This window comes from Cetorhinus maximus, unplaced genomic scaffold (assembly GCF_964194155.1).
Source record: "Cetorhinus maximus unplaced genomic scaffold, sCetMax3.hap1.1 HAP1_SCAFFOLD_305, whole genome shotgun sequence".
In the NCBI taxonomy this organism is placed as follows: domain Eukaryota; kingdom Metazoa; phylum Chordata; class Chondrichthyes; order Lamniformes; family Cetorhinidae; genus Cetorhinus; species Cetorhinus maximus.
The window spans coordinates 345055-360360 of record NW_027596258.1 but is presented as its reverse complement, the minus strand read 5'-3'; the positions used below and the strand labels follow the sequence as shown (position 1 = coordinate 360360).

Genomic DNA, 15306 nt, shown 5'->3' with positions numbered 1-15306 from the left:
CACATTCTGCTCCCCTTTGAATGCTGGGTAGCCCCGCTGCCATTGAAAGTCTTTATTTCTGAATAGGAAATTATTATTTGTGATCCAGTGACGATTGAAGCCACAGGACCAAGATATAACAATGTTTTTTGATATCAATTGACTTAATAAAGTGCACTGGTCTTCCGCCATAGTTCTGTGCCAGGTGTAATTAACAGCAGAACAAATCCCTCGTTAAATGTGAACTCACTGGAATCTCAGGAGGCCATGTGAACAAGTGATTTTTCATTCCATACACAGAACATTTAAATTCTGTCATCAGTAAGAATGTAACCACTCAGCTGGTGAACGATCATTTCACGGTGTGATTTTACCCATAAGTTTCCAGCTCACACGGGGATCTCAAACCCATCGGATAATGAGTTCCACATTCTCAAAAATCTACAGTTATCAAGTAGCGGGTGCTGTGAATCTGAAATTAAAATGGAAAATGCTGAAATTTTTAGCAGATCTGGTAGTACCGGTACAGTGAGGAATATAGCATCAGTGAACAGTCCTGAAAACGTAATTCTTCTCAATGCAGATGCTCCTAGATGTGCTGAGTGTTTCTGGCACATTCTGCATTATCTCTGGTGAATGAAAATTGATCATGATTTACACATTAGATTTATTAGTGACTAACTTATATTTATTTCCATCCATTCACTAGTGGAAACATCTTCCACGTGTCCATCCTGTCAAACCCTTTCACTATCCTAAAGTTCTCGGTCAGGTCATCTCTCACTCTCTTCTCCAAACAAAATCTTTGCAAACTGTTGAATCTTTGTTGATTGATATAACTTTCCAATTCTGGCATCATTCCAGTAAATCTGTTTTGCACCTTCCCCAGTGCTTCTCGATCCAATTCAACATACGGAGACAGGGCTAATCTGAGCATCAACATCACTATTGCCCCAAATTCCTGTATGTTGGAAGGATCGGTATGGCAGTGGGAGAGAGGACTGTGGTCTCGAGATGACTGTTATTCATCATCCTCTATTTGAGAGATTATCGCACTAGAATATTTGGACACTAAGGGAATCAATGGATATGGGAATGGGGCGGGAAAGTGGAGTTGAGCTGAAAGATCATTTAATGGTGGAACAGGCTCAAAGAGCCATACGGTCTACCCCAGCTCCTATTTCTTGTTTTCTTATGAACATCGCTGTGAATCATTTCCATACAAGCACAGCAGATGCAGGGCCCGCTCTTCACCTCTTCCCTTCCCACATTCTAGGTCCCCAAACACACTTTCCAGGTGACACAATGAAAAAGGTCAGCGAACTAAAACATTCCGTCCGCTTGGTCAACATGAAACTAAACTCATGATTAATTCCTCCTCAATAACAGGGAGTAGATCAATAGCACTACTACCGACCGAGCTGGTCGATTCCTAAAAGAAATAGCTGCTAGACTGGGTCTGTGACAAGTCGTGAGAGACTTTTCAAGAGGGAAAAATATACTTGACCTCATCCTCATCACTCCGTCTGCTGCAGACGCACCTTTCCATGATAGCATCAGTAGGAGTCACCTCCTACGAAGTCGTTGTGGAGACGAAGTCCCATCTTCACATTGAGGACGCCCTCCATCATATGGTGCGGCATTACCATCGTGCTAAATAACATAGGTTTCGAACAGATCTAGAAACTCAAGGCTGGGCATCCTTGGGGCGCTGTGGACCAACGGCAGCAGCAGAATTGCACTCAACTGTAATCTGTAACCTTATGGCCTGGCAAACCCCCCCAACTCTACCAGTACCATTAAGCCAGGGGATCAACCCTGGTTCAATTAAGAGTGCAGGAGGGCATGCCAGGAGCAGCATCTGGCATACACAAAAATGAGATGTCAACCTGGTGAAGCTGCAACATAGGACTACTTGCAGACCAAACAGTGTAAATGATATGTGACAGACGGATCTAAGCGATTCCACAACCAATGGATCAGATCTAAGCTCTGCAGTCCTGCCACACTCAGTCGTGAATGGCGGTGGACAATTTAACAACTCACTAGAGGAGGAGGCTCTACAAATATCCCCATTAGTACTGAAAACCTGGACTCCAGAACTCGCTGCACCCATAGCCAAGCTGTTCCAGTACAGCCATAACACTCGCATGTCCCCAGCAATGTGGAAAATGGCCTGGGTGTGTCCTGTACACAAGGCATGATAAACCCAATCGGACCAATTACTGCTCTATCATTCTACTCTCGATCATCAACAATGTAATGAAAGGGGTCATCAACAGTGCAATCAAGTTGAACTTGCTTAGCAATAATCAGGTCACTGGTGCTCAATTTGGGTTTTGCCAGGATCACTCAGCTCCTGACCTCATTACAGCCTTCATTAAAACATGGACAAAACAGTTGAACTCCGGACGTAAGGTCAGCGTAACTGCCCTTGACATCAAGGCAGCACGTGACCGACTGTGGCATCAAAGAGCCCTAGCAAAACGGGAGTCAATGGAAATGAGGGGGGAAACTCTCCACTGGTTTGAGTCCTGGGTTGTGGTTGTTGGAGGTCAATCATCTCAACTCAGGACATCGTTGCAGGAGTTCCTCAGGATAGTGTCCTCGGCCCAACCATCTTTAGCTGCTTCATCAATGGCCTTCCTTCCATCATAAGGTCAGAAGTGGGGATGTTCTCTGATGATTGCACAATGTTCAGCACCATTCGTGACTCCTCGGGTCCTGAAATAATCCATGTCCAAATGTCCCAAGACCTGGAAAAACTTGGCGGATGGAATATAATTAGGGAATATGTGAGAGTATGCTATTTGACGGGAAGGATAGAGGAGCTGAATATTATTTAAGTGGAGAAAGACTGCAGAAGGCTGCAGCACAGAAGGATTTGGGAGTCCTTGTTCATCAATCCCAAAAAGCTAACATAAACGTTCAGCAGGTAATAGGGAAGGGAAATAGAATGTTGGTCTTAATTTCAAAGGGAATGGAGTATAAAAAAAGGGAAGTCTTGCCAAAACTATACAAGGCAGCAGTTAGACCGCCCCGAGAATACTGTGAACAATTTTGGTCCCCTTATCTAAGGAAAGATATTCTGGCACTGGAGGCAGCCCGGAGAAGATTCATTCTGTTGATCCCAGGTATGGAGGGATTTTCTTTTGAGGAGAGGTTGAGTAGGTTGGGCCTGTACTCATTGGAGTTTAGAAGAATGAGGGGCGACCTTATTGAAACATATAAGATTCTTCGAGGGCTTGACAGTGTAGATGCTGAGAGGTTGTTTCTCTTTGTGAGAGAGTCCAGGACTAGAGGGCATAATCTCAGAGTTAGGGGGTGCCCATTTAAAAAATAGATGAAGCAGAATTTCTTCTCTCAGAGGGTAGTGAATCTGTGGAATTCTTTACCACAGAGGGCTGTAGAGGCTGGGTCATTAAGTATATTCAAGGCTGAGATAGACAGATTTTTAATCAGTAAGGAAATCAAGGTTATGGGGACAAGGCAGGTAAGTGGAGTTGAGGATTATCAGATGAATGGCAGAGCAGACTCGATGGGCCAAATGGCCAGCTTCTGCTCCTAAATCTTATGGTCTTATGGACAATACCCAGGCTTGGTCTGGCAAGTGGTAAGTAACATTCATGCCACATAAGTGCCAGGCTATGACTATCTCCAACAAGAGAGAAGCTAAGCAACTCCCCTTGACATTCAAATGCATTACTACCATTTAATCTCCCATTATCAACATCCTGGGGTTACCATTTACCAGAAACTGAATTGGACCAGCCATATACATAGTCCGGCTACAAGAGCCAGTCAGAGGCGAGGATTCCTGCGGCGAATATCTCACCTCCTGACTCCCCAAAGCCTGTCCACAATCTACAAGGCACAAGTCAGGAGTGCGATGGAACACCCTCTACTTGCCAGGATGAGTGCAGCTCCAAAAACACTCAAGAGCTCAACACCATCCAGGACAAAGCAATGCACTGGATTGGCACCACATCCACAAACATTTATTCTACCCACCACCAACGCACAGTCGCAGCAGTATCTACCATCTCCAAGATGCACTGCAGAAACTCACCAAGGTTCCTTAGGCAGCACCTTCCAAACCCACGACCACTACCATCTAGAAGGACAAGGGCAGCAAACACACGGGAACACCACCACCTGGAAGTTCTCCTCCAAGTCACTCACCATCCTGGCTTGGAAATATCGCCGTTCCTTCACTGTCACTGGGTCAAAATCCTTGAACTTCCCCCTAACATCTCACAAATGAATTTTATAAAATTCAATTGTAAACACAAAGCTTCCAGCCGGGATTGAACCGGGGACTTTCTCATGTAAAGTAAAGGTGATAATCAGTGCACTAGGGAAATGAGTGTGAATCCCCCCCGGACAGAGGGGAACTGACCATCCATCTCTAGCTCTAATTCCCAAACAGAAAATGCTGCCAAGAATCACCAAGTCAGGCTGAGTCTTTGGCCGCTCTCACTATTTGGTACCGTCACAATGCCCGGCTGATTGACGGCCGCTCTGGACCAATAGGAAGAGGGGGCGGGACTGGAGAACCGAGCAGGTGCGGCTGGTCCTCCAACCAATCGGAGTGAATGAGGGAGGGGCCGGGCTGGGAGTGAAGCATGCGCAGTGTGAGTAATGGTGACTGAGAGACGCTACTTTCTCGGATCCGGAATCGGTGAGTGTTTGAATGGCGGGGCGGAGGGAGCGATGGATCTGGAGGGTGGGCGGGGAGGCTTCGTAAACATGTTATGTAAACAGCAATCCCTGAAAAATAACTTTCCGGTCCCCGGGGTAAGCGTTTCCCCATTTGCACCGAGCGAGGCCGCAGCTTTCTCCAGTTACAGACCGGGGGTAACGGCCGCCATCTTTATTGGGGGGAAAGTGCATCAGGGCGCACGCGCCGCCGCCATCTTTATTGGGGGCAAAGTGCATCAGGGCGCACGCGCAGCCGCCATCTTTATTGGGGGCAAAAGATCAAAATGTTGCAAAAGCTCAGCAGGTCTGACAGCATCTGTGGAGAGAGAGACAGAGTTAACGTTTCGAGTCCGTATGACTCTTCTCCAGAGCTAAGGAGAAGTAGAAATATCATGGACTTCACACTGTTTATGAGGGGTGAAGCAGGTGGAACAATGATATTCAGGTCCTGTTGAATCGAGTGAATCTGTCCAATCTTGATGTGATGTTTGGTTTGAATTTCCCGTCTGCAAATCCTCACCAAGGCTCCTTAGGCAGCAGCTTCCAAACCCACGACCACTACCATCTAGAAGGACAAGGGCAGCAGATACATGGGAACACCATCACTTGTAAATTCCCCTCCAAGTCACTCACCATCCTGACTTGGAAATATATCTCCGTTCCATCAATGTCGCTGGGTCAAATTCCTGGAACTCCCTTCCCAACAGCACTGTGGGTGTACCTACACCACATGGAGTGCAGCGGTTCAAGAAGGCAGCTCCCCACCACCTTCTCAAGGGCAATGAGGCATAGGCAAGAAATGCTGGCGCAGCCAGCGATGCTCGCATCTCATGAATGAATTAAAATAAAATGCTGTAAAAAGGAGATTCCAAAAATTCCATCACTATCCAAGGGTTGGTGCAGGAGGGAGGGCTTTAGATTCCTGGATCAATGGGCCCATTTCTGGGGAAGTTTGGGCCAATACAAGTCTGACAGGTTGCACCTGGGCTGGAACAGGACCAACATCCTTGTGAGGGGGTCGCTAATGCTGTGGGTGGGGGGTTAAACTAACTTAGCAGGGGGATGGGTTACAGAGTGGAGGTATACTAGGCGTCATGCACAGACAAGTATAGAAGGAAAAAATCAAGTCAGTCTGGAAGGCAGAGCATATATTGTCAAGTTAAGGCACAAGGCAGCATGGCAAGGCTGGATGGCAACTATATTAATGCAATGAGTCTTGCAAGTAAGGCCGATGAGTTGAGGGTGTTGATGAACACATGGGGATATGATATCATTGCTATAACGGAGACATGGTTGAGGGAGGGGCAGGACTCACAGCTCAATACTCTGGGGTATGGAATCTTTGGGTGAGACGGGGGTGGGGGTGTAAAAGAGGAGGTGGGGTCACAATATTGATCAAGGAGTCAATTACGGCAATAAGGAGGGATGATATCTTAGAAGCTTCCTCAAATGAGGCCATATAGGTAGAACCTAAAAACAAAAAGGGGGTAATCACATTGCTTGGAGTGTACTATAGACCCCCAAACAGACAGTGAGAGATAGAGGACAGATATGTAGGCAAATCTCAGAGAAGTGTAAAAAGGACAGGGTAATAATAGAAGGGGATTTCAACTTCCCCAATATTAACCGGGATCGACAAAGTGTGAAAGGTTTAGAGGGAGCTGAGTTCTTAAAATGTACCCAAGAGAGCTTTTTAAGCCAGCACATAGGAAGTCCTACGAGTGAGGCAGCAGTCCGAAGCCGGGCAAGTGGTAGGAGTGTCTGTGGGGGAGCATTTCGGTAATAGTAACCATAATTGAGTAAGATTGAAGGTAGTTATGGAAAAGGCGAAAGATGATCTGGAAATAAAGATTCTAAATTCGGTGAAGGCTGATTTTAATATGATAAGACAAGATCTGGACAAAGTGGACTGGGAGCAGCTACTTGTAGGAAAATCTACATCAGAGCGGTGGGAGTCATTCAAAAAGGAAATAGAGAGAGTGCAGGGCCGAAAATAAACCAAATTTCATAGGGAACAACAGTTTATACTGCATGAGAAAAGGGTGCTGATTGGTTGGCCAGTCAGTCCTGATTGGTCATTGCTATGGAGAATGTTCCAGGTAGTTATCATCATGTGCTTTTGTTTAATTCAACAAAAGGTGCCATGCCTGGACTTGTTCCTTCTGCCTGCAGAGGACAGGCCCCCGTGTATGAATATATGTAGCTTCTAGCAAATGTAAGTGAGACACTTTATGAGCCTGACTGATAATCTTTGAAATTTGATGTTCTTATGTCTGTCCTGATGAGTACAAGATTAAATGTTTTGACAGAATGTCTCCTTTTTTTAACAGTACTCAAGTGCATTAAAGGGGGGAAGTGTGGTAGACAGAGGGAGAGGTGTCGGGAGAGAATCTCAGAGCTTGGGGACAAGGGAACTGAAGGTACGGTCACTAATGGTGGAGCGATTAAAATAGGGAATGTACAAGGCCAGAATTAGAGCAGTGCAGGTACCTCAGAGGGTTGTGGGTGCTGGAGGGGTTTACAGAGATAGGGAGGGGCGAGGCCATGGAGGGAATTGAAAACAAGGATGAGAATTTTAGAATCAAGTTGTTGCTTGACTGGGAGCCAAGGCAGGTCAGGAAGCAGAGGGGTGTTAGGGGAATGGGCCTCACTGTGAGTGAAGACATGGACAGAAGACTTTTGGATGGTGTTAAGTTTGCAGAGGGTAACGTGGGAGACCAGCCAGGAGTGTGTTGGAATAGTCGAGTCTGGAGGTAACAATGGCAGCGATGAGGATTTCAGCAGCAGATTCACTGAGACAGGGTGAGGTTGGGTGATGTTGCTGAGGTGGAAACAGGCGATCAGAGTGATGACACAGATATGAGGTCAGAAACTCATCTCGAAATCAATTTTAACACCGAGGTTGTGAACAGACTGGTTTAATCTCAGACTGTTCCCAGGGAGAGGGATGGAGTTGGTATCTGGGAAATGGAGATTGGAGCAGGGACTGAAAACAGTGTCTTCAGTCTTCTCAGTGTTTAATTGGGGTTAATTAGTCATCAGGAAGAGAAGCAGGAACCAGAATGGGCCATTAGGCTGATCCCACGTTTAACTTAGTTAGAGAGAGAGAGAAGGAAGGAAACCCTGGGAGGTTTGGAGAAACCACCTTCACAATCGCTCATTAAATCTCCACACTGTGAGTTTTCGACACAAGGTTAACATCTGCTATTCTGTACGGTCGGACAGGGGGTTTCAGATTAATGTTTTGTCATGAGTAATGACTGAAGTGAATGATCAAACATATTGTTATCTCCAGTTGTACAAATTTGTTAAAAAGATACAGAAAGAATTGTCCAAAACTCTGGATTTCAGCACAGGGAGGAGGGAGAGTGTGTGGGACGGGGATTTGCAGCTTTGGGGGAACAAGAGAGGAAATAATGTTCCATAGAAACTAGAATTGTCTGTTTTGAATTTCTATCCTGTTCTTACAGTGATGACTTTTATAAACTCCTTTTACAGAGAATTAGAAGGGGATAATTTGCAGATGGGAAACTCAAACCTAACATCACTTCAAGATCTGACAGTCACTCGATTCATCAGGACCTGAGTATCATCGGAATTTGAATGTGAAGGGAGAAATGTTTGTCAGTTCTGTCTGTGGGAAAAGATTTCAAACATCAGTGTGACTGGAAAAGCACCGAGACACACACACCCGAGTGAGAGTGTTCCAGTGAACTGACTGTGGAAAGAGCTTCAACCAGTTACACAGCCTGAAAAAACATCACACCATTCACAGCGGGGAGAAACTGTATCATGTTGTTTGTGTGGATGAGTCTTCAACTGATTATCAGACCTGGAGAGACACAGGGATACCTACACCATGGAGAAACCGTGGAAATGTGAGGACTGTGGGAAGGGATTCAGTTACCCATCTTCGCTGGAAATCCACCGACGTACTCACACTGGAGAGAGACCGTTCACCTGCTCCAAGTGCGGGAAGGGATTCACTTGGTCATCCAGCCTGCTGAGACACCAGAGAGTTCACACTGGGGAGAGGCCATTCACCTGCTCTGAATGTGGGAAGGGATTCACTCAGTCATCCTACCTGCTAATTCACCAGCGGCTTCACACTGGGGAGAAGCCGTTCACCTGCCTTGTATGTGGGAAAGGCTTCACTGGGTCCTCTGACCTGCTGAACCACCAGCGAATTCACACTGAGGAGAGGCCATTCCCCTGTACTTCCTGTGGAAAGAGATTCAGGTCTTGGTCCAACCTCAAAGTACACCAGCGAGTTCACACCGGAGAGAGACCATTCACCTGCTCCGAGTGTGGGAAAGGATTCACTCAGTCATTCAACCTGCAGATACACCAGCGGGTTCACACTGGAGAGAAGCCATTTGCCTGCTCCAAGTGTGGGAAGGGATTCACTCAGTCATCCAACTTGCTGAAACACCAGCGGGTTCACACTGGAGAGAAGCCATTTGCCTGCTCCAAGTGTGGGAAGGGATTCACTCAGTCATCCAACTTGCTGAAACACCAGCGGGTTCACACTGGAGAGAAGCCATTCACCTGTTCCGAGTGTGGGAAGGGATTCACTCAGTCATCCAACCTGCTGAAACACCAGCGAGTTCACAACTGACTGCATGAGTCCGATTTTGCTGTTATTGCTGCTGTGAATCACATCCAGGACTGAACCATGTTCATTCTGACAGTTGGGGTTTAAAGCCAGCTAGTCTGGGTGTTTTGATGTATAGTACTTTTGAGATGTTAATTAGATAAACATAAGGAAGTTAAAAGGTAAAGTGTAAATTTGCATTTGTTGAATTCAGCATTCAAGAGTGTGAGTAAAACCTTGCACCTAGCTGGGAGACGCCAAGCAATGTGTTTAAATAACTAATAAAATTAGTGGGATGAAAATGTTATTGTTCGAAGATGTGGTGTTAAAAACCTAGGATGCAATGGAAAATTGACATTGAAATGGGAAGCTAGGTATAAACAGAAAGGAATTTGTGTGTGTAGGGCAGAGGCATTTAAAATCTAACCAGCCTGTAAGCCTACAACTGTGTCTGCAAAGCAACCAAATTGAAAGGAACCTCATATTTAATTTGTACGGTCAAATGTGCTTTGCCTGGTGTCTGGTTAAAGTCTATGGGTTACTGTTGCCTTGGTGAAGATTTACCTGGTGTGATTAATTTGGGGATTTGTTTAAAAACTATTATGGTAGTAATTTGTAGACATGTGTATGTGTTTAACTTGTTAAATTAATAAATGATTAATTTAGTTTTATATATAAAAAAATCTTTTGAGGCTTAGTGGTCTTATTCCTGAATTCAGAGCTGCATCTCAAACATACCAATTAAAAATATAGGTTATGACAGTTGCTCAAGTTTTCCTCTCGGATTTAAACAACTCAGTCTTTACCAACTGCCGTGTTATAACTCCCAGTGACAGAGAAGGAACAGTGATATATTTCCAAGTCAGGATGGTGAGTGGCTTGGAGGGGAATTTCCAGGTGGTGGTGCTCCCATGTGTCTGCTGCCTTTGCCCTTCTAGATGGTAGTGGTCATGGTTTTGAAAGGTGCTGTCTAAAAAGTCTTGGTAAGCACCTTCTAAACCCAAAAATTAGGGTGTGAACAATTGGAAAAACGATGAGATGCCCTCCCTCAAATATTGGGCGGTCATTCTCCAGCGTGACTGTGTTGCTCTGTCAGTAAATGGGATAACCAACTTCATCTCTTCCCACATCCAGCTGCTGAGTGATCAGTCTGCAGTGTGAGTGATCCACGAGTTTCCAGCTCAGACTGGAATTCAGTCCCTTCCCACATTCAACAACAACTTGCATTGGTATAGCACCTTAACAGTAGTAAAAATGCCCCAAACTGCTTCACAAGAGTGGTAACAGTCCCCACATTAACATGATGGTTTCTTGACAACTCTATGCTCATGTCTCCAACTGAATCTCTAAAAGACTGCTGTAATTTCCATACGAGAAACAGGAATGCACAGATTTTACTGACATAAACCAGTGGCTCTGAGAAATGTTCTATAACATTGCGTAACAACCTTATGGTTGGAAAACCACAGATCCTCTGACTCAGTATGATCCATGCCTTGGTTGACCTGCTAGGAATATAAAATGAACAGCAATTGTTTGTCTATTTCATGTCAGTGACATCACACACATTTATTTTAGTCCAATGTCTCAGAGCTGATTGTCTCCCAGACAAATTTCTTCCAACAATCTTAATAACGAGTCTTACCTGTCTTCCAGTTTGTTTCTATTACTCCTGCATTCAACCAATCCCATTCTCATTTCCATGGATACTTCTCACTGGTATTGTCACTATTATTTTCTTCTCTTTACTGTTTCTAAATCTGTTTCCTATCTGCTTTATGTCTCTCCATTCTGACTATTCAGGCATTGTTCCCAAAGTTGGTAAGGATATAAAATGTGTCAAGCAGCATGGTATATATACTGTATCTGCTGTGTGCCTGCCAATTTCACCAGTCCCTCTATGTCCTCCTGACATTTGTTACTATCTTCCTCACTGTTTCCTGTATTTCTCAGTTTTGTGTCATGTGCAAATTTGAAATTCTGCCCGTATCTCCATGTCCAGGTCAGTAACATATATCAAAGAGATCAGCAGTGCCAACACGAGACCCTGGGGTCACACTGCTGTAAACTCCCATCCATTCTGAAAAACAAACTTTTCTGCTTCCTGTCCCTGAGCCAATTTTATACCCAGGCTGAAACTCATGGGTTTCAGCTTTGCTGACAAGGCTATTGTGTGGTACCATATTAAACATCATTTGAATGCCCATGTAAAAGGTATCAACCCCACTCCCCTCATACACCCTCCCATTACTTCACCAAGTTGGTCAAAAATTATTTGTCTTTAACAAATCCATTGATTTTTTTCATTTATTAATCCATGCTTTTCCAAGTGTCAATTGATTTTCTCCTGGATTGTTGTCTCCAACCTTTCCCCACCACTGATATGAAGCTGATTGTCCTGGAATTGCTGTGTTTTTGAACAGGGGTGTAACATTTACAATCTGTCAGTCCTTTGACACCACTACTATATAAGGAGGATTGGAAGATTGTGACCAGAGCCTCCACAAGTTCCATGTGAAGGATGCTGTCTCTGACAGTGCAGCAGTCCCTCAATGTTACCCTGGAGTGTCAGCCTAGATAATGTGCTCAGGTTTATTAATATTTCCTCTTGTTATTGATGTGGGTCATTAAGAAACAATGGACTCTTAGGATGTCATCCAGTCCCAGTGTGATGATGTCATGAAGACTATTAAATACCAGCGGAGCCCTAGTGGTGAAAGCAGTTTTGTTCCAGATGGCAGCAAGTCCATTACTGACAGATCAGCAAATGGAATTAATGGGTAAGAAAATGAGGCAGCTGATGAACATCAGGAATAGTGTTATGAATTATGAAGATGAACAACATGTCGAGTACACATGTCCTATCTCCCGGCACACTGTCCCCGTCTCCTGACACATTGTCCCCGTTTCTAAATTTTTCCAGTTTGGATAAAAGGTCACTGACCTGAAACATGCATTCGGTTTCCATCTCCACAGAAGCTGTTTGACCTGCTGAGAGTTTCCAACATTTTCTGTTTTGAGCTCGGATTTCCAGCATCTGCAGTATCTTGTTTCAGGGTCACAGTGGATCAGTTTTCCCTGAATTATCGTTCCCTGTTTAAAGGTGATGAAGGAGCTTTTAAAGAATGAGACAATAACTGTCACCCTGTTCGACATGAAACTAAACTCACTGTTAATTCCTCCTCAGTAACAATTGTGAACACAAAGCTTCCAGCCGGGATTGAACCGGGGACTTTCTCATGTAAAGTAAAGGTGATAATCAGTGCACTAGGGAAATGAGTGTGAATCCCCCCCGGACAGAGGGGAACTGACCATCCATCTCTAGCTCTAATTCCCAAACAGAAAATGCTGCCAAGAATCAGCAAGTCAGGCTGAGTCTGTGGCCGCTCTCACCATCTGTAACCGTCACAATGCCCGGCTGATTGACGGCAGCTCCGAACCAATAGGAAGAAGGGGGCGGGACTGGAGGACCGAGCGGGAGCGGTTGGTCCTCCAAACAATCGGAGTGAAAGAGGGGCGGGGCTCGAGAGCTGACGCCCCGCGCAAGCGCAGTGTCGTTATACCTGAAGCCCGGGGAGTGCGGGAGATGAAGGAGGAAGGAGGCGGGAAAGGGTGAGTAACAGCCGAGTGCAGGAGAGAAATGGAGTCAGTGTGGACTCGGATGCTTTATAAACACCCGGTGCAGGCCTCCGGACCCGAATTAGAAACTTTCGGTCCAGCGTTTGCGCCAAAACGACAACTGAGACTCTTCAGGTCTCAGACCCGGGGTAACGGCCGCCATCTTTATAGGGGGCAGTGTGCAGCAGGGCGCATGCGCGGTCATCCTGGTCCAGGTAGCAGGAGGAGAGAATATTGTGCATTTCTATCCTGGACTGACAGGGATGGATTTGGGAAACTCCTTTTACAGGGGGTTAGAAGGGGGGGACTTACATACAGCAAACTCAAACCAGGAGTAATGTTTGTTTCTTCTGAATATTTAATCCTGAACCTACAGTGATGATTTTTTTTTACAGGATTTTTGAAGATCTGGAATTTGAGGCAGGAAACACCAACCAAATCTGACAGAGTCACTTAGTTCATCATGTCCTGAACATCAATGGATTTTGAACATGGAAGGAAAAAGCACTGTTCACAGTGGGGAGAAACCGTACATGTGTTCTGTGTGTGGATGAGGCTTCAGCCAATCATCTGGCCTGTTGAGGCATAAGCACAGTCACAACAGGGGAAAACCGTGGAAATGTGGGGACTGTGGGAAGGGATTCAGAACCCCTTCGGAGCTGGAAATTCATCAGCACAGTCACACCGGGGAGAGGCCGTTCACCTGCTCTGAGTGTGGGAAGGGATTCATTCACTCATCCACCCTGCTGACACACCAGCGAGTTCACACTGGGGAGAGGCTGTTCACCTGCTCCAAGTGTGGGAAAGGATTCACCCGATCATCCAACCTGCTGAGACACCAGCAAGTTCACACAGGGGAGACACCATTCACCTGCTCCAAATGTGGGAAGAGATTCACTCGGTCATCCACCCTGCTGCAACACCAGCGAGTTCATGCTGGGGAGAGGCCATTTACCTGCCCTGAGTGCGGAAAGGGATTCACTACCTCATCTATCTTGTCGAAACACCAGCGAGTTCACACTGGAGAGTTCGCCTGCCCTGAGTGTGGGAATGCATTCACTGATTCATCCACCCTACAGAAACACCAGCGAGTTCACACTGGGGAGAGACCTTTTCAATGTCCAGACTGCGAAATGTGTTTTAAGAGTTCCGGAGAGCTGATATCTCATCAACGTGTTCACACTGATGAGAGACCGTTCAGGTGCTCTCTGTGTGGGACTGGGTTCAGGTGGTCATCTCAACTCACTGTGCACCAGCGAACTCACACTGGGGAGAGACCATTCTCCTGCTCTGAGTGTAGGAAAGGATTCACCCAGTCATTTAACCTGCTGAGACACCAGCATGTTCATACTGCTGAGAGACCTTTTAAATGACCAGACTGTGGAAATTGCTTTAAAAGTCCCAGGGAATTGATATCCCATCGACGTGTTCACACTGACGAGAGACCATTCAAGTGCTCTCAGTGTGGGGCTGGGTTCAGGCATTCATCTCACCTCACTGTACATCTGCGTACTCACACTGGGGAGAGACCATTCACCTGCTCCAAGTGTGGGAAGGGATTCACTCAGTCATCTCACCTGCTGACACACCAGCGAGTTCACAAGCAACAACAGTAATTGGATTTTGCTCTTACTCACATCTAGAACTGAACCCCATGTTTATTGGGGTCTGCTTCGGCTGATGTTAATAAACTCCAGCACAATTATAGGTGTTAATATTATGAATAAAAATGAAATAAATAAGTTTTGTGTTCAACAGACAGTGTTGAGCCTCTTTAATATCTCTAACACAAGTTAGTTCCTTTTGAAGGGCTCTCCCTCTCTCCTGTCTCCTCCACCCTCAACAACAAGTGTGAGGAGCTCATGGAGCTTCTTTGTCACTAAGATTGAGACAATCCGATCAGCTGCTTCTGCTGCTTCCCTCCCTTCCATTAACCCACTGAGACAAACTGTCTCTTAACTCCCCCCTTGTCTGAGAGCTGAACCCACATCTTTCTCCATCCAGCCTCCACATACTCAGCAAGTTCAGACTGCAGAGAGAGGTTTAAATGCTTAGATGTATCAAGAGCTTTAAAAACCCACATTCACTGATGTTTCACCAGTGCATTCACTCTGGTTCCACTCCATTCACCTGCTCTCACTGCGGGTAGAGGTTCAGGTGATTGTCCATCCTGCTGCAACACCAGTGAGTTCACACTGGGGAGAGGTTATCCACCTGCTCCATGTGTGGGGAGGGATTCACTGATTCATCTAACCTGTTGGCACATCAGTGAGTTCACACTCATCAAAGATCTTTTAAACGTCTGGATTGTGGGAAGTGTTATAAAGGTTCTCTGGAGCTGACGTGCTATCAACATGTTCAAACTGACAAGAGACCGTTCAGGTGCTCTCGCTGTGGGACTGGGTTCAGGTGAT

At 45.7% G+C, this 15306-nt stretch overlaps 1 pseudogene; it reads left to right on the top strand.

Moving 5' to 3' along the window:
• Positions 1–14508, top strand: part of LOC144673148 (uncharacterized) — a 29530-nt pseudogene extending 15022 nt beyond the window's left edge.
• The last annotated feature ends 798 nt before the right edge of the window (positions 14509–15306 follow it).